This window comes from Alligator mississippiensis, chromosome 7 (genome assembly GCF_030867095.1).
Source record: "Alligator mississippiensis isolate rAllMis1 chromosome 7, rAllMis1, whole genome shotgun sequence".
Taxonomy (NCBI): domain Eukaryota; kingdom Metazoa; phylum Chordata; order Crocodylia; family Alligatoridae; genus Alligator; species Alligator mississippiensis.
Genome location: NC_081830.1, coordinates 79,249,856 through 79,269,426, shown reverse-complemented (window position 1 = coordinate 79,269,426; position 19,571 = coordinate 79,249,856). Strand labels below are relative to the sequence as shown.

Genomic DNA, 19,571 nt, shown 5'->3' with positions numbered 1-19,571 from the left:
CATTTTCTTTTCTGTTACTTCCTCCCACGGGCTCTAGTTATGCCCTCTTGAATACGTCTGTCATGTTCCTTTTCCGCCTTGCTTTCTAAATGTATAAAATATTGCTAAATTTTTATTTTCTTATTGTCACACGTGGGAGTTACTACTTAGTAACCCAGGCCTAGTTCATTCAGGCATCAGAAGCAATCAGCAAAATTTGCTCTTGGTTTTTAAAAAAGAATTGTAAGACAAATACTAAATTCATGGGTTGATGAAGGTATAATGTGGTAACTAATTACATTTTTATATCCATTTTGTCTAAATTGTAAGTAATATGCTTGGTGGACCCAATCTTGTGTAGGAGACTGAAATGGGACAGCTGCTGTAGTCAGAACAAGTTAAACACTATTAAATACTGGTCACTCTTGATGGCGATAGTGCATCCTTTAAAAATGTGCATCACAGAGAAAACAAGACTTGGGGGACTGTAATAATGCTGTTGATAGTGAACCCTGCTCAAAACCAGGAATGGTGAGATGGTGAGGTTACTGTGGTGATGGGATTTAGGCCCGTATACCTTTCACTGAAGAAACGTGTATTCAAGGAACGGCTAGTTCCTTGTGGGCATGAACGTTTGCTGACTGAGACTGATTTTATATGGGCCCAATATTCTTTTGGGAATATCATGCTAAAATAGCATGGCATGCTCGTAAAGACTGAACTCTCAGTTCCCCATTTCAGATTCGTAGGTAGTATCTTACCGTAAACAGCATTATCATGCAAACGTAATTTTAGTAGCAGCGCACGCACTGCCATAACTTTTGGCTTGCTTACTTATTTACTTTTGCTTGCACCCTGAGTTTAATCTTTCTCAGACCCTTTGGAATTTCTCATGGGCAAAACAGTCTCAAAGTAAGTATATATGCAGAGGGATCAGGATCTTTTTTTAATGACTCAGTCTGATAAATGATTGGACTTGCTATTTTCAGGCCAAGGGGCTGTGTGCATGTGTGTATTTGCATGTGCATGTGCTCATACACCAATTCAATGGTAAATTAAAATGGTAAATTGGTAAATTTAAACTTTTTTACTGGTGAAACTCTACATCTGCAGCAGTAGTGGGGTATATTGGGTTCACTAGAAAACAGAGGATTGACTCCACTGCTCAACTTCAGTTTTCGAGCACCTTTTAACCTGGTACTTTAAATGAATACAAGATATGTGTTTGTTTTTTGCACCAGTCTGAGGTAAGAGAGACTCATTCGTACTGTAGGAGAAGAACAAGAAACTCTAAATACAGTTAATAAGCTCTTTTGGAGTTGTGAGAGAAATTGCTCTTATTTTGGAAGCGAGTTGTAGTAGCATAGGTAGATTGGTCTAATTATAAATTTCCCCATGTAGACAAAACGGAAGGGTTTTTTCTTTTTCTCATGGTAAACAAGTTACTGCTTCGACATAAGGCAGTGTCTATGCTCCTTGTTAATCAGTCATAATTTTTTGGCTGTCTTGAGAACAGAGTGCTCATTGAGTGTTAAAGGGCATGTGGGCACATGAACAAATTACCGTGAAGCGGAGGACAGGGCTTACTACTCTTCAGCTGCACCATTGTGCACGTTCTTACCCCACGGTGAACAAGCTGAGCTACAGCAATGGAGTCATCAGTAAAAGGCAGCCACCATTTTTCTTGGATTGCACGTGGCCTTATTCAGGAAATAGGTGATGAGCATATGGCATGATTATGTTACCCAAACTTGCTGTTGACTAATGACTTTCATGTTCTCTTTATTTAATCAATTATTTTTTTTTTTCCTAGGCAGTACTTCTAAAGTAAATATCTTGCAAGGCTTATCTCTGCCGAAGGCAGCTTATTCTTCGGAACAGGTTTCTGTGTCTTTTTCTTAAGATACTGACTTTTTTTCTTTAGCATAATGATATCAGTGCTAATATTTTCCCCAATTCAGTCTCCATAGCAGATAAGCATAAATGCTTTGTCTCTGCTGTTGGGCACAGTAGTAGTTCTGTTTTTTGACTAATTTGGGAAGACTTCCTTTACTAGCAGAATAACAACACAGAGACTTTGACTGTGAGAAAATTATTTCAAGTGTGGTTCACTTTAGACCACACATTCCATGTATATAACATACAAGGGTGTGTCAGGAACTTGGTTGTCCATGCTGTGTATCTGACACAGTGAGGAAACACTGGTGGCATTGTCGAATGCACCCATCATTTCAAGCTGAACGTGCGTGGCAAGGTTGGATCCAGGAGGGTTGTGGTACCTCCACCCCCGTTCCACCGCTGCTGCTGCTGTCTCCAGGAACCCCACACAGCCTCTCCCCACAGCCCTGACTTCCTGAGCTGGTGGGGTCTTGCATGGAGCAGGCACAGATATCTGCTGCTGTCCCCTGCTGACTCTGGTGTGGGAGGCAGGAGCCCCAGAGGTACTCCTGCCCTGCTCCAGCCTCAATAAGAGGTGTCGCATGGTGGGAGGCTCACTTGGGGATATTGGTGGTGGTGGGCAGATTTCTTCTTCCTGTATCTGCTTCTTGCTGCTCCTCCACGGTGATCCCTGCTGGCTGGATGTAGGCACTGGAAGGAGGAACCTGCCCATCACCTCCGCTACATCCAGTTGACGCGGGCACGGCAGGCCATGGGAAGGAAGCAGGGAGTGGGAGTCGCAGAGCTGCTCTAGCTGGGGGCTTCAGGAGATGGCCTCGTGGGTGTCTGGGCTCAGCTGTGGGCAGTGGCGCAGGTTCCTCCTAGCACCTGCTTCTGGCCAGCAGGGTACATATAGGGCAGAGGTGGGCAAAATGTGACCGGCCAGGCCATTCTGTCCGGCCCACAGGGCCCCTAAAAAATTTAGAAAATTAATATTTATTAGCTCCTGGCTGCCTGTCATGCTTCCCTCGATGGCTTGCCAAAACTCAGTAAGCGGCCCTCCACCTGAAATAATTGCCCTCCCTGATGTAGGGGATGGGGGTGGGCAGTGGGAAAGCAGGTACAGGAAGGAGAGGCCTGTTTACTGCTGCTGTCTGTGGCCATGATTGCCATTCCTCTGCCCATTGGGTGGCAGGACTCTAGGGCTGCCCAGTCAGCTGGGTATAGGCTAGCAGGGCCAGGTCCCCCTTTTCACGCTGCTCCTTGCCCTGACCCCCAGAGTTCCCTGCTGACTCCAGGATCTTCACCTTGTATCCTGTCCCCATCCCTTACCATGGCCTGAGGGGCAGTGTGGTGCCCCCCTTTACTAAATCCTAGAACTGCCAATTGCCGTGCACCTGTCGGTGCCCACCAAACAAGAACAGCATTTTCTCGTTTGTTTTTTGTGTGGCGAAGGTGTGCCACCCAGTGAAATTTTATGGTAGGATTTTTGGCACAATACAGAAAAACTATATAGCCCAACAGAAAGTCTGTGAATGGAGAGAGAAGTTAAAATGGCTGCACGTCTGCAATGGCAGGATTGGCCAGCAATGCAGGGGTAGGTACAACTCGCAGTGTAGGAATGGCTGTCACAGAAACCAAAAAAGCTTCTTTGGGGATGGGGTGAAGAACCTTGTGACTTGCTGGAATACCTGTGTTGCTGAGCAGGATGACTATGTAGGGAAGTGATGCGATCTGGTAAACGATCATTGCACACAACACGGTTTTATTTTGAAATTGCCATTAGTTTCTAAAACACCCTCATGGGAAAAGGCTTGCATTTCTAGCCTGAGAAACCAAGCAAAATGCAGGTTGACAGGAATAATGTGCCCAGAACGCAAAACTCCAGAGGAAAGGATTTGAAGCCCTGACCTTTTAGTTCAAGGGAGAAGGCTAAGCCGCCGTGAGAGTATATTACACAGTGGATGTCACTGAAGAGTTTGAGTAAGCCGTAGGGCTCTCCATAGCAAACTGTCAGTAAGCAGAACAACGTAAGCCATGAAGTGCTATCATTTCCTAAATATTTTTTAAGTCATCCTTTGTACCGCTTTGAACATCTGATCTTGGGGATTGACCCATAGTATCATTTTATGAATGTCAGAGACTTTGATTTTTTTTTCTAGTGTTTTACTTCTTCCAGTCCTTTCTCCCCTTCTCCCTCCCACCAAAAATAATTCTAAGAACTAGCAACATTATGAGCAGCTCACTTTTGATTGGTTGTATTTCAGGAATTCCTTGACCAAATAATTTGCAGTTCCAGCTCAAGCTCTCCATCCCCCTGCTATGATTTAGCAATTTTCCAAATGGTGTTCTCGCTAATGAAGGCTTTAAAGAAACCTTTAATCTGAAAAGTGATTTCTTATTGTGGGGTTGTTAGAAGAACCCTTGGATCCAGTGACCTCAGACTTGCTTTGCTAATTCCATCTTAGATACTGGTAAAGAACAGGTGTGTGCACAATTTGACTATGTATGCGGGTTCCAGAGCGGTATCTACTCTTAAACGGGCTGCTTTGCAGAAATTGGGAAAGGAGCCCTTGCAGAATCCCGCTAATGGGCAGAACAGAAAATCTTGGCATGATATAGAAGACGGGACTTGAACAACACTCAGCCTGCCTCGCATACTGTGTTCAGGTTCAGTGGCCACAGCATGACTTCTTGAGCCACCCGGTTGTTCTGACGTCAGGCTGTCTGTAAACACTTGAGCTACTGCAGCAGAGCTGCAGTCCTGATGCACGTGCACAGAGGAGTTTTTTTTCTGGCTACTTGGTGTTGCTGGAGCCACCCAAAAGTCTAGATTTTACCCCGAATAATTTTTAACTCTTGATTGTTCAAAAGGGCAATGGATGCTGGGCATCAAGTGAGATCGGACCCGAGTAGATGATGGGTGTCAGTTTGGAGAGAATCGGAACCATAGTTTGAAACGTGCATTCACATTGATGTTTGATAATGTAGTGTTTTAGGGGAATTCCTTCCTCAGTCTTAGTTGGATCCCCAGTCCTATTCGGCACTTGCATCCTTTCTCAAAAAGGCACAGCAGTTTTCAAGACGGAGTACACACATGGATTTTAGTGCATTTTGTTTTTCTGTTTAAGAGCTGATGTAACTTTCTCAGCTGTTACTGCAGTGCCTCTCTAGCGTGGATTTTAGTTGAGTTCAACCCAGAATGGTTCTTCAAAGTCTGTTGCAAGTCTTCAAGTGCAGGTTGATTTTTATTGCTAGCAGGCACACCCTGAAGAAAAGGGAGGCATTGATCCAGGTCATTTGCCATGTAACAAAAAGATACCCACAGAGACCCCCAAATTCAAGACCATTTTGAAGGCCTCATAACCATGGCCCTGTTAATTGCAAATAAGCATATAATTGTGTTGACAAAGCACCCTTTGCCTCCGTTGAGCTGTGAAAGCTAATATAAGTTAGGAGTCTTTTCATGATGAAGGGAAGAACTGTTACAGCCGATTCTGCCCAGCAAACTGGAAGACTTCTGGCAGGAACTATGGGCTTTGCTACCTTATGAAAGGGGATTTCCAGAAATTGGAGTTTCCCTATTATATTACTTTTGTTTTTCAGAGTAGTAGATTTTCTTTGCTTCTCAGTTCAGAATTTGACATCTATATTTGACTAGTTGATTACTTTATTGCGAGTTGCTTATTGGCTCCCCAGTACCATGGAGAGGATGGTATTTCTATGCAAGCAGAATTAACCTGTTGCTTTCTTCCTGTTTGTGATCATGGTCCACTCTACACCCTTTGTGCCTGCCAGCCTGGCTTTCTCAATACTGTTATCGTTTCTGAGTAAGGCTATGAGAGTTAATTTTAACTCAGTAGTCAGTTTTTGGGTAGAAAATATGGCTGCTGAAAACTTCTCAGTGGTAAGTTGAAATATGAAATGAAATATAACATGCAGAACATGAGGGAACTAGGCAGCATTAATAGGAAAATAAGTGGTTCACACACCTGAACTACTCTCAGCTCTGAAGTATATGGAAATAGGATTTTTGCCAAGAACAGAAAGGCAAAAAGAATTAAACTCCCCAACCAAGCAGATCCCATGTATAATTCCTTCTGTCTGAAGATCTCAAAGTGCTTTACAAATGCAAATTAACCCTTGAGAAGTAGATATTATCAAATTCCCATTTAGGAGCAGCCATATAAAGGAAACAATGCAGTATTTTGGGTAGAGAATAAGATCCAGAGTTTTAATTCATCCTAACTTGAAGAGGAACATCAAAAATTAGATGCATATCTGCTTTTTAATGTTAGACAATACTGGTGAAGAGTCCAAGCTCATTTCATGTGTTATTCAGGTCTGCGGCGGTAACAGTTGGTAGTCTCTGCTGACCAAGGCTGGATTTGAATTTACAGTCTGTGGTTCCCATTTCTTTACAGTTCCTCTGCATTCGCCAGGTTATTTGTTCATGAATTTCATTTAAATTAATTGTGGGTGAACTTAAGGTGTAAGGGGGCCCCTGCCACATATACTACATTTATCTTTTTCTCCCATTTCCCAGTGTCGCTAATTAACTGATATTGACAGAAGAGTGCCCTTGTGCAATATGTTTCTATTTGATCTGGGCAAGACTTCCTTTTTTTTTTTCAGCACCTGCCTGTGTGCTATTTTTTTGCTTCCTCATTCTGATGACTTTCATTGTTCTGGTGTTTTTTTTCCTTATTGCTTTTTATAACTTTACTCTGAATAATTTGTCTGCACTTTCTTACCTCTGTATTCAAACATTTTTTTTTTTTTTTTTTTTTTTTTTTTGGAAGACAAATTCTTTTTGCTTTTCTGTTCTTAGCTTTGCTACAAAATTGTAGAACTGACAGTGGTTCGTATGAATGAGAGCGTCTTAATTTTCCAACGTTTTCTACTTGCCTAATTATTGGCCTTTATAACCTTTAGGTGTCTTTAGCGTTTTGTTTTGCTAAATATGTGAGCAGATAAATGTTTGTGATTTTAGTCTGAAGATTGTGAAGGCCAGAAAAGGTAGTAACTTCTAAATAATGTGTATTTAGACATTAGTTTTCTCTTTATACCAGATCAGAAAGAGTTCGCTAACAGCGAGTTATCATGTAATATGATACAAGGTATGTCATGTTTCCCAAAGTTAAAGCTGGAGAAACAGAACAGATGAATGAGACTATTACCAATTTATTCTAAGCAGTGGCAGCATTGTTACACTTATCCTACAGTAAGTTTTAACCAGTTATCTGGGGAAAAGTGACTTTTTAAACTATCTCCCGATATTTCAGTTTCCCTGAACAGAGCTAAAAAGATAAATTGAAAGAGAGGTTTTTTTTTTATGGCCACGTGGAACAAGGGGGAATTTATTTTCATATTTTATGTTCCAAGCAGAATTGCCTCTAGTGTTGAGTGTGACCACCAACCAAACCAAGGGGAACATTCAATTGGTAATAACTTTTCAGTTTAGAATCTGTTAAGACTTCTGGTCTGGATGATTCTGAAGTCTGCTCCGTGGTGGGGAAACGTCAAGGACTTAAATATAATACTCAGGTATGTTTTTTTTATTTTATTTGTGAATCCCATATCGGGTTATGCAGCAAAATTAAAAACAAGACCTTCAGGGAGAATCTGTAGCAAAGAAGCAATGTTGTGAGACTTTTGTAAGCCACAAAGAGCACTGCATGAGTTAATTTGTTGTGAAAGCTCAAGCACCGCAGAGATGTCATGAAGTAGCATTTCCAATGAAACTGTAAATGTATTTGTAAAAGGATTAGGAAAAAAAACCCCTAAGTGTACAACTTCAGATGCAGAAGACAAATGGCTCTAAAAGCAGTGTTGTTTCACTGGTAGAACTAGTCTGGCTTCATAGAGGTCTGTTGTCAGAACAGTGGGGTGGAGGAGAGTATGAGGGGATGCATTTATAAAGTGTGGTGGTTAAATACTGTCACAGCTTTGGAGAAATCATTGCTCTTCAACTGGTTTAGCCTCTAAACAGGACAATATTAAAGGAACAATATCCGACTTTATTTGTAGTGCATTTTTTAAACCGAGTTTATACCCATTTGTTGGCTTAACCATAGTTTTATCCACATACAACACAACTAATGCTCTGTTACTGGTAACCATGACAGCTAAGAGGGACAGCACCTGAGACTCTCATGCAAGTGTTTTTCTGTAACTAATTTAGTACACTTTTTGGCATGGCTTTCTATTGCTGCTTGTACGATCACTTTGGCTACAGGTCCTCCTTGCCAGCACTCATGGAGTAGAGAATACCTCAAGAGCTCATCACTTCATGAGCTAGTCTGCGTGTATGGCCGTAGGTATTCTTTCCCATGATGAAACGATAGAGGTTGTCTTATTTCTAACATAAGTAGGCCTGGTGTTGAGTGAACAAAGAATGATAATCACATCATTTTACTATGGAAATAAAAATGTATAGCTGCAAGTCAACAATGTTTGGTGTGACAAAGTCTGAGTCAAAAAACAGTTGCATTTGTGGTTGGGATATTCAAAGCCCACCAAATTTTGCTGCCATTGGAATGTAACAAGAGCAAAGTTGGAGCAATCGCACCTGTAATCTCTACAGGAGCTAAATTTGAACGTCCTGTTCTTTAAGCCTTGCATTGTTTCATCTGCTTCAGTGCTTTTTTGTGGAAAGATTTGTCATTTATATCTTTGGGTGATTTAACTGTCTCTTGGCCTTGGTTACCTGGTATAAATCACTTTAACAAGTAGCAATACAGATAGAAATTCTGACTTTTAATATAATTATGGTAACCACCTGTTGTATGGTCTCCTAGCAAAGGCATCAAATTAATAAATGCCAATGGGGATGGCATGGAAAAGAATAGAAAAATTGGAAGAAGATACTGACTTTCAAGAAAATTGATGCTGAAGAAGTCTGTTTATAGATTAAAAACGAAACCAGCAAAAAAAATAAAAATAATAGAGTACTTCTAAAATTCAACCTAGACCTCTAGAAAACTTGTATTCAAATTTGGGACCTAGAGCTAACTAATGCAAGTTAGGAGTTAAGCAGTTTCAGTAAGTGCTATAATTGTCAATCAGATAAATGGTGTGGTGTCTCATTGTGGGAGTGTGGCAGTTTTATTTAACCACTTTAGTTCAGTTTACATTCTTTTTTTCACAGGTAAACTTTTTACTTTATGGTTTGTTTCAAAGAGAAGCCAATTTATTTTTTAGTCTTTTCTGTAGGTTTTTAAAAAAAACAACAACAAACAAACCTCAAGTTAAAAATGCATATTCAAAAATTTAAATTCCCTTAACTGTTTATCATATAATATACCTGTGAAGATAAGACTGGCTTAAACAATACACTCCTGGTCTTATCTGACCATCAAGAAGAACCTAAGGGTCAGTGATGTAAGAAGTCTTAATTAGGATCAATACATGAAGTGGACAGACACAAAATGGAACAGAGTGCTTGTGCCAGAAGGTTTTCTGTCAGCAAAGACATGCACCATAGGAAAGGAATGTGGAGAAAAGACTATAATCAAATGTGTATACTATTTTATATACACAGCTATAGATTTCCAATGGCTCTTTTTAGGGGGCCTTAAGTTAAAGCACTTTTGCTTTGTTTGATCAATTTGTATAAAAAAAATAGTTAAATTGCTCCTATCCCTTGGGTTTCAGACTCAGTTATTCAATACTCATTTTCTGAAAACTTCTGGAAGTTGAAGTAAGGTCATGCCCCCCAGCTGTACCATGGGATATGACCCTATTCAGTTACTGTTAAAAGAGGGTTATAGAAAAGGAAGATTCATATTTTTAACATTATTGGGTATTGGGCCATAGCTCTCCAGGCTGCAAAAAATGGTCCATGTAGCAAAACCAGTTCTGAAAAATTCTAGATTTTAATTAACACGTTCTTATCTGGTCCGTGCATTAGCTATGTTGTTTGCTGGGGTGCTAACCCAGGAAAAGAGCAGAAAAACTGCCAGGCCATGTGGAGCTAGAAGATATTTGCTTAGGATGGTAGATTTGTTTAGACTGTCTAGCAATTAAATGGATACTTGGTACTGTGTTTTGAGGGGTGATTTTATCTTGGGGATCTGTTGTTCAATAGGGGAACAAGTACTTCCTATAAAGAAGTGTCACCTCTGGTTTGGATGGCAGGTCCTTTCTTAACAGCTCTGCACACTTACTATTCTTCCTCTTCCTGGTAAGCAAACTTACTGGAAGATTATCTTTTCCTGTCTGAATACTGGAAAGCAAATGCTGGGGAGTTCTTGTATTCCCCTGTGAGCTCACACGTGTTCAGCTTACCTATTCTCTTTTCTACTTCTTTTTTTCCCTGTTCTGTGTGCCCTTCGGTCTTGGGCTTCCAGCTTCTGTTTTTGAAGGTTACGTTTAGATTTCAAACAGAAGAGAGGAAATTTATGGCATAAGGCCCTTCCCAGAAGAGCAAAATGAGATTTTCCTCTGTATGGCTTTGGTACTGTAAGAGCGATGTTGTAGCTGTGATAGTCCAGAAATAATGCGAGTGTCAAGGTTTTCTTAAGGTGATGTCTTTTAATGTACCAAATGTGTACTTTGGATAGTGTGTCCTGACAAAGAATGTTTTGCATTCAAAAGCTTGTCCAACTCGATCCCAACTACACAGTCTTTCGAAAGAAGTAACCCTAAGACATCCTTGCACCTCAGTGGCTTTGACTTTTAAGCACTGAACTCTGAACTTAGCTCTGACAAGGGAAAGAGTTGGAGAGGCACGAGCTGGGGTAACTGAAGCTAAAGAAAAGCTTCTCTCACTCAGTGCCTGTTTTTATCTGTGCACTTCTGTAAATATTTACATCATATTTTCTTCACAGATAATGCACATTTGTATTTGCGGCCATCGTTTAGGTTGTGAGAGGCACCATATTTACTCAAAACTAAGACGAGGTTTTCCCTTCCACTAAATGGGGTGGTGGGGAGCAAGCCCCTAATCTTAGACTAAGGTACAGGGGGGGAGGGGGTGCTGTTGTGGCGGCGGCTTCAGCGCCCAGGCCAGAGGTGCCACTGTCGCCACTGCCACTGCTACTGGGCTGGGCTGGGGACTAGAGCAAGCACATGCTTTGTGTCCTTGGCTGGAGTGGGGCCAGAGCCATGTCAGAGCCAGGGGATAAGCAGTGGGCAGTGAGGGGGCAGGGAGGGTGGTACATGGGTAGGGTGGGGAGGGCAGCAGGGGAGCCAAGTAGAAGGACGGGCGGGAGACGGAGGGGGGAGGGTGCAGGCATGGCAGGGGCAACTAGTGGGAGAGTAGGAGGGGCCCATCCTAGTGCTTCCCCTATGACCTGTCCTTTTGCCTCTGCTTCCCTTGCTGTAGTGGGAAAGGGGGGTGGGGTGGGGAGGAGCGTATTGAAGATGACCCTCCAATAATTAGATTCTGTACATGGAAAATTATAACATTTTATGAATTCTCCATGCATAGAATCTAATGGGGGGATGGACAGATGGACGGACAGACAGACATTATCTTATTCCCAGTCATCTTGGATTCAGGTAAATACTGAGTATAGGTACTCCTCACCTTAACATTGTCCCGGTTAATGTTTTTTCGTTATTATGTTGCTGATCTTTTACAGAACATACTCGTTTAAAGTCTCGCAAAGTTCACTTTTAACGTTGTTTGGCTACCACCTGCTAGTAGGTAACTACTGTGACGTAATTGCATTTGCTTAACGGTGTTTCGCTTAACGTCACGTTTTTCAAGAACGTAACTACGACGTTAAATGAGGAGTAGCTGTATAGTTGATGTTGTTGGACACATGATCTTGCAGTGACTTAATTTATTTCCTAAGGAAGTAAGGATGTATATCTCAGAGCATCTTTTGCTTTTTTTTAAGAGAACTCTAATTATAGGCAAGTAATGTGTCTATTCACTGTGTCTACTGGATGATATGATCTTTCGTCTGTGCTGATCTGAGGCTTTAGCTGTGTAAAAACAAATCTGCACACTATTTTCATCTGCAAAATTGCGTCGTTTGACAAGTAGAGTTTTCCTTCGTTGACTTGCATAATTTCCACAAGAATAATACAACTAAGCAAGGGGAAAACAGCACATTTGCAAATTCTCTTAATTCTCAGCATGTTTGCATTCATTTTCATCCTCTGCAGCAACTCCACGCTTGCATTATGAAGGTTACGTTTCTGGGAATGTCAATCCTGTAACGGAATGTGCCGAGAATAGAGGGAGAATAAACTTGTTAATTGTTACTGTAGAGAATGCTTGGTTTTGAGTAGAGTGGGCATAACTTTTCAGAATAAACCATTCATCTGATTGGTTTAACCCTTGAAACATTTTGACTAATGAATAAACTTCTACAGTTACTGGTAGCACATCAAAGTGTTTGTGAACTAATTTCTTCCCATGAGTTGTATACAACGACTTCGCTTTTTGTTGTCCATTATATGGTTGGTTGCATGGTATTGTTTCTGCTCGTCAAGTGGTTGACTGATTTTTTTTTTCTTTTCTTTTTTTTTCTTTTTAAAGAAAGTGGTTTGTAGCAAATAGTCTTGTTCACTTGCAAAGACAGGTATTCATATGGAGAGCAGCCACTCCCCAGCCATTTGTACAAAGAAAAATTCATTAGTGAATGAACAGGGGTATTAGCATGGAAGAAGCCAGCAGCTGTCTGGCCATCTAATAAATGCTTGCAAGTGCTATTTGACAGTATTTGTCTGTCTTGTGCCTCATTATTAATGAATATGATATTTTTATTTAATTTGAGGATAAGAAATGGAGTATTTGTAGCTTTGTTTTTAGAGACGCTTGTAATACTGGTAAACTAGAAAAAATACCTGCAGTCTCTTTTGGAATGGGATTGCTTTAGGATCTTTATGATTTTTTTTTTTTAATATAGCCCTGCAGCTAATGTTGTTTTCAGTTTTGTAAAGAATTGTGAGACTTGGCAAATTAATTGGGCAGCATGCTTTCTGCCCACTGAAATGTATATTTCTATTAACTCATGGATAAGTAATTTACCATTTCCATTCAGATTTAAACAAGTCACATGGATGGTCTGCAGTCAAACTAATTGAAGAATTTCTAGGGGTTTTAATGCCTATGAAGTGTTTGATTAATAGCGCTGTAGGCTGCAATCTGTAGGCAAGGGAGTGGTGACAGTGTTAATTGCTGTGGCTCCCAGAGCCGCTGCTACTAGACTTTTGGACCCAAGGGGAGCCCCACGAGCTAGATGACAGCCATGTAGGCTAGATCTCACAGGCCTGTGAACTGGATCCGATGTAACAGTTACTTCAGTTCATAATCATTATTGATTTAGGCTGTATATAAATAAACCTACGTGTGGTAGTCCTGACCCTTTTGGCCCCAAAACAGATATTGTTTTTAATTTGCTTTGTCCTTCTCCATTTCTTTTTCAGCATCATCTTTCTGTGATTGGAGGTACCTGACAGGTGAACTTCCTCACATCAATGCACTGCCAATGGTAAGTACAGTTTTAACTAAGAGTAGTATGATGCTTTCCTCCAGAGATGCATATGTTGCAAATAATGTTTTTAGAATAGTTTATTTTTAGCATGCAAGTAGATTTTTTTTTTTGCAGCAAAAAACCCCCAAAGCTTTATACCATTTGACAGAACATTAAAACATTCCAAGCTATAATTATAATGGGAAAATACAGCAGTATGCTTAGATTTCAGCAAATAGTTAAATTTGATAACATTTTATTAGTGCCCTCACCCTGTTGGTAACTGTTATTGTCTCCTCTGGCCAAGAGCATGGGAAAATAGTGGAATGGCTAGATGCTGTACTACCCCCAACAGGGTGCTTTCTATACTTTGTACAAACAGGTTCTCTTATTAAAAAGCTATGCCATGGCAGCTGGTTCTTCTTTCAGCACATTCAGCAGCATTAGACTAGTTTAAACATTTTGCTCACAGAGGAATGGGTTTGACAGATGCCATCTTCCCTTACCCCTTGCCTGAATGGTAATAAATGTTACAGATTGTTGCGAGCTTAAATTTTCAGACAATTTTAAGTGGCTTTTTCTTTCTGGAAGTTGAGCAGATGGAAAGCGGTGGTGAGGTCTGGAAGGGAGGGATCACAAATAATCTCCCATCTCTGATAAGCTTCAGATTCTTTTGCTTTTTGCTGCAGTTTTGATGTCTTGTATTGTCATAGTCTGGCAGTTTTAAGATCTTAACCTGTAGCACTAACCTTGATAAATGGCTCTGTAAAAATGGCTTTGTGGGGTTTCATGTTTATCTGTCAAAGATTTCTAGATCAAATATATTCAATTCTCAAGTTATAGGGATGGCATTTCTAACTGAAAGCCCTGAAAACTCTACGTGAGAGTTGAGCAGGGTTCCTCACTTGTGCATAACCATGAGGGTTAAAGCATCTGTATATCACTTATGGCATCAGTTAAGCCTCAGTTAAATGACACCTGAAAGGCAGTGAGTTTGCATACAGGTAGCTGATTTGTCTTGAAATTGAAATTTAGTAAACACAGCACAGAAGACGGAAACACTGTTTGCTTTTTGAGGGCAACCAAAAGTGAAATGGAATAGAACTTTAGTTTGTCATTAAGGAAAATAACGATGACTGAAATCACAGGGGGTAAAATCACCCTTGGAAAAGACCTCCACACACCATATGCACCACTTAAATCTCACCTTTACCATCAAATACGGCAAATGGAGTGGATAGGGATTGTATTGGCACAGGGATGAATTTCACCTGCAGGGAGTGGATCTGTTGAGTTGACTCCATTTTTGTGGAGTCACTTTTCTGGGTAGACTGGCACTTTCAATCACTAAAACTATGGGGCTAGTTATACTCCCAGAGTGTACTAGTTTCTTTGAATATCAGTGCTGAAGTTAACCTTTTTTCAGTAGAAAGCAACACTGATTTCTTCTTATTTCAGATGAGCTGAACTTATTGTTAGCCAAGGTTTGAAATACAGTTTTGCATTACTACTTTTCTTAAAAATGCAACTCATTTTGTATTATTAGCTTTAGTACTTCATAAAATCTTGCTACATTTGGTCTTAATTTTCCCTTCACAAATTCTCAGGAATTCTGAATTGTAGAGTCTCAAGGTATGTTACTTGGTGGAGTAGTTGTGAAGGACATTTCACTTCTTACTTGAAGCATTGTGAGAGAGACTTCAGTAATTTCTGAAGTGCTGCTCTCACTGCAGAAGTGAGACGCATGCTTCTATCCCAATTCTTCCATAGCAGCTATTCATCCCTTAATTAACTTGGTTACAGTGTGGGTGTAGTTGTAAGAAAGGGGCAGACGAATTCTTCATTTTGAAGAAGAGCAACAGTAATGTCCACACCAAAATATTTTCAGTGTTTTATTGTATTCCAAAGATGGGTTGAACAAATTCTTGTTCAACCTGCGGAATGGCAGCAGTAAAGTCCACACCAAAATGTTTTCATGTTGTATTAACATGGTGACAATAGGTGACCTGGAACAGTCCTCTCATGGATGATGGAGTTAGGGTACAGTCTTGCAAGCTTTTGAGTACCAGGGTCCTGATCCAGAAAAGTGAAAAAGTAATTTAATTTCTGCAAATTATTCCATCTAAGTTGGTGGTAGTGTCAGTATCGTTGCCTTCTCCTTGTAGGTTGGCTACGTTGTGGGGCCTGTGCTGCTATAGCTATGTTGACAGAGCTTCATGGTGGAAATGTTGTATATATCAACAGAGGTGCTTTCTGCTGGCAGTCCTTTGCCACCTCCCCAACCAGTACAGGCTAAGCCAATGAAAGCCCTCATTGGTTGGCATAGCTGTGTCCACATCAGGAATTTTTAGGCAAGGCTGTGTTATATTAGGGGGCATGCCCTTTTCACGTCCCTACCCTTTGTACTTTGCCAGCAGAACTTTGCCTAGACCAGCAGGTCTCAATCTTTTGTATCAGGACGCATTTTTAAACATCAATGGCCAGTCCTGACCCGGTGTCCCTCGCTTCTGAACTGCTGCCCCCCATTCCCAGGCCCCAACCCCCAGTGTGTGTGTGTTTGGGGGGGGGGGAGGGAAGGTCTTGAGCAACCCCTTCCAAAGGAAAAGCCATGGTTTCCCATGTTTTTCTCTTTTAAAGGAGAATCCATTTTTAATGTTTATTTGCAACCCTTTCCTATATTCTTACCACCCACTTTTGGGTTTTGACCCATGGGTTGAGAAATGCTGGCCTAAACCTTTCCCCAAGCCGGGAGTGTAAAATACACAGATCTTGCATATTTTATACTTTTTTCATTTAAATTTGTTTCAGGTTTGCTCTTTTTTTTTTGCACAGGATGTAATATATGTATAGAACATAGCTAGCTACACAAGGTAAAACATTTCCTTTTTTCTGTCAGTTAAAATTGAATGGATAGCAGTTGTATTGAGTTTTACCACAGCTGACCAAAACATGGTGCCAGTAGGCTTATAGTCCCGAGAGGCAGTGTCTCCTCTCTGCAGTTTTTGACTCTACTGTTCCTAAGAGTCTCAGAGAGAAGACTCGGAGGAGGTGACTCCATTTAACAAGAAGGCATTCTTTCTAGGTTAAGGGAGATTTGTGTACTGTACTAATTTTAGCATACAGAACTAATTTTCCTAGGAGCTCATATTACATTTCCACTTTGAAAGAAATAGGTAGGTAGATCAGAGAGAGTAAGTGAATATGTCAGGGAGAAGATCTGGGATTCCTATTGCCTTACTCTTACCCACTAGATAACGTGCATTTGTCAATAAAGTAGAATAGTAAGCTAACTTGTTTGTTAGAATAGGTAACTTGCTTTAGAATAGAAATGTGATCAAAGCATATAATTAATTTTAGTTTCAACATGCAGTGTTGTTGTTCCAAATTATATTCTTCTCAGGAAAATAAAAATATGGATTATAGGGAACTAACATGTTGCAACGTTTGTGTGTTGGTTTACACAGTTAATTCCAAATGCCAGTATGAATTAAGAGTTTTTCACTTTCAAGCTGGGAAGTGTTAAATGTGATCCTGAAGCAGTTTGTGTTGTCAATACCACTAGTAAATTTGGAAATATTTCTTAACAGTATCTCTAGTAACCTGAAATCTGTGTGAAGGTAACACAAATGCTTGGGATGGGATAACTGAAATGCAGCATGATCATGCTAACAGAAGAATAGTCTCAAATCAATAAAATAAGCCATTAAATCAAAAAGGCAGGAATAATCCAACTGAAAAATATAGAATGAACAAATGCAACAATTCAAAAGAAGTTGTAGTTCATAGTAGGTGATGAACTGAATGAGTGAACAGCATGATAATGCTGCAGAAAGGGCAAATGCCATTTGGGGTTTCATTAAACAGCCTGTGTAAAGAAATTAAGAACTGTATTCTGCTTCATTAGGCACAGATTTAGGCTTCAGTAGGGTATTTTTCACCTTTGGACACTGCATTTTAAATTGGCGGTAGACAAACTGGGAACTTGAAGAGCTGTAAATATTTGAGAAAAGCTAAAGGATTTACTCATGCATAGTCTAGAGAAGACTGCTGAGTAGTGCCTAACTTTATGTATGGAGTATTATGTTTGAAGGTAAGGGTTAGAACCTTTTCATTGTTTGACAAAGATGAAAAAGTTAGGTTAAGCATTTGTGAAACTATTTAATCTGCCCATATAAAAAGCCATTAAGATACAGGCAGTCCTCAGACTTACAGCACAATTGGTTCCTGAAAACCATGTCTTAAGTTGAAACGTTGCAACTTGGAACCAATTTTCTCATAAGAAACAATGTTATAAATGGGGGATTGGTTCCTGAACCAAGGCCCGATACCCTATTTTCACCAAAAAACCCCCCAGAATTTTGTACTCGATCAATTATAAATGAGTAATATAGCTACATTCATATATTTATATTGTAAATAGCAATCGTATTGATTTGGAAGGACTTCTTTGAGGTGACTTGGCTGCACTGTTTGAAGGGCTCTTGGTTGGATTTTTTGAAAGGCTCTTGGCTGGAGTCTTCTCGGGAGTCTTGGCTGCAGGTTTTTTTGAGTCTTGTCTGCTTTCTTAAAAAAAGTGTCCAAGGAAGTTTGAACAGATGTTCTCCAGGGAGATGAGCAAGGCAGTGAACTTGTTTGCTGGCATGGCGTCGCGTCAGGTCAAGTGTTGTTAAGTCAAAACTGACATCATAAAGTTGAAATGGGGTGTCAATTTATAAACGTTGCAAGCGTGAAACCTTTGAAGTCAAAGATTGCCTATGTTGAAGTTGCGTGATGAAAACGTAAATCTTCTCTAAAAAATAAGTCTGGTTGTCTCATGCTTCGTGGGGGGTATAACTCAGAGCCCCAATTTGAGAGTGCCTGAAGATTATGAATTCACACCCCGAAGAGAACAAGAGACATAGGCTTCTTAGTTCAAATGGTGCATTCCCAGGACTAAAAAAGACTGCCTAAGAGGAGTAGTTTATCCAGAGGTTGTAACAGAATCTTCCCTTGATTCCTGTGTAATGCACACATTTTGTAGGGCTTTTCCTTGGCCTGTTCACCCCTCAAAGATGTGAGGTGGTGAAATAATCACTGAATGCAGTGCTAGTATTTACCATGAGCAGAGGGGAAATCTTTTGGACAGTACCCTGGAGGCCTTCTACAGTCTAGACTAGATTTACACTGAAGTGGAACAAGATTATCAGTTGCTACCATGTTTAGCCACTGCACCATATTTCGATTAGGTTCAGGAATAAAACAGTTTTATTTTGTAAAACTGTGTGTGTTAGTAATTGGGTCAGTTAGCTGTAAACTGGGATCCGAGTATGGATGAAACTCCAGTGTTAGAGGCTTGAGGATTTCCCTCTCTTACAGTATGTGTGGTTTTAAAATGAAAGAGATAATGTTTATGGGATGCTCCTTTTCAGGGAGAGTCTCGTGTCCCTTTCTCCAACAAGCAAGGTGTTTCTTATGGGAGCTGAATGATCAAAGTGGCTGATATATTTTAAATGTATCAGTGACTGATCTCTTTTTTAACTGTCACTCATAGCACTTAATAAAGACCAAAATCTCCGAATTCTGTGAGTGATGCTTCAGTGTAGACTTGAATTTGTTCTTGCATTCATTGGGATAGAGTTAATCATAAGTCTTTGCTTTCTTCCAGTAGTGTAGGCCTTGACAGTTGTCTCTTAGCAGTGTCATTGCAAGCTTCATTACTTGTGCAAGGGAATCTGTCATCATCCAAAGTCATCTAAAAAGCAGAGAGGTTGCCTAGGAAGGAATTTGTAGTGCATTACTGTATTTAAAATGACCCTGAAATATAAGACAACCTCCCCAGTGATTAGATTCTATACATGGAAAATTTATAAATTGGTTATAATTATTGGATAGCTGTCTTTAATTCACCCCCCAGCCACTGCAAGGGGGCAGGCAGTGGGGGCAACATGTGGTGTGGGAAGATCAAGCAGCTTAGCCCTTGCTTGTGCCTACCCCGCTGCTGCCTCTGACCCTGCCTGCTTCTCTTCCCATAGCCTTGGATCCTCCCCTCCCCCTCCTGCCCTCCCCCGCAGCCTCTGCTCCCCCTTACCCTCTTGTTCCTGCTCCCCGCTGGCAGGCTGTGTCCCCATTCTAGCCTGAGGCACTGAGCATAGTACCAGCCCAGCCCCCATAGCTGCACGCCCCTGGGCTGGGCTGGGTTGGTGTCAGGCTCAGTGCCCTAGGCTGCAGCATGGTGGAGGTGGATCAGAGGTAAGGATGAGCAGGTCAGGGATCAGAGGCTTCATGGTGAGGGGAGATGGGCCC

General features: G+C 40.8%; 1 protein-coding gene across 9 annotated transcripts in view; it reads left to right on the top strand.

Annotated features, from left to right (window-relative positions):
• TBL1XR1 (TBL1X/Y related 1) overlaps positions 1 to 19,571 on the top strand; it is a 181,158-nt gene that overhangs the window by 55,359 nt on the left and 106,228 nt on the right. For all 9 annotated transcript variants that reach the window (XM_059731165.1, XM_059731164.1, XM_059731166.1 and 6 more), the window contains one exon: positions 13,243 to 13,307. The gene's annotated coding sequence lies outside the window, so the exon portion shown is untranslated. The remainder of the gene's footprint in view (positions 1 to 13,242; positions 13,308 to 19,571) is intronic.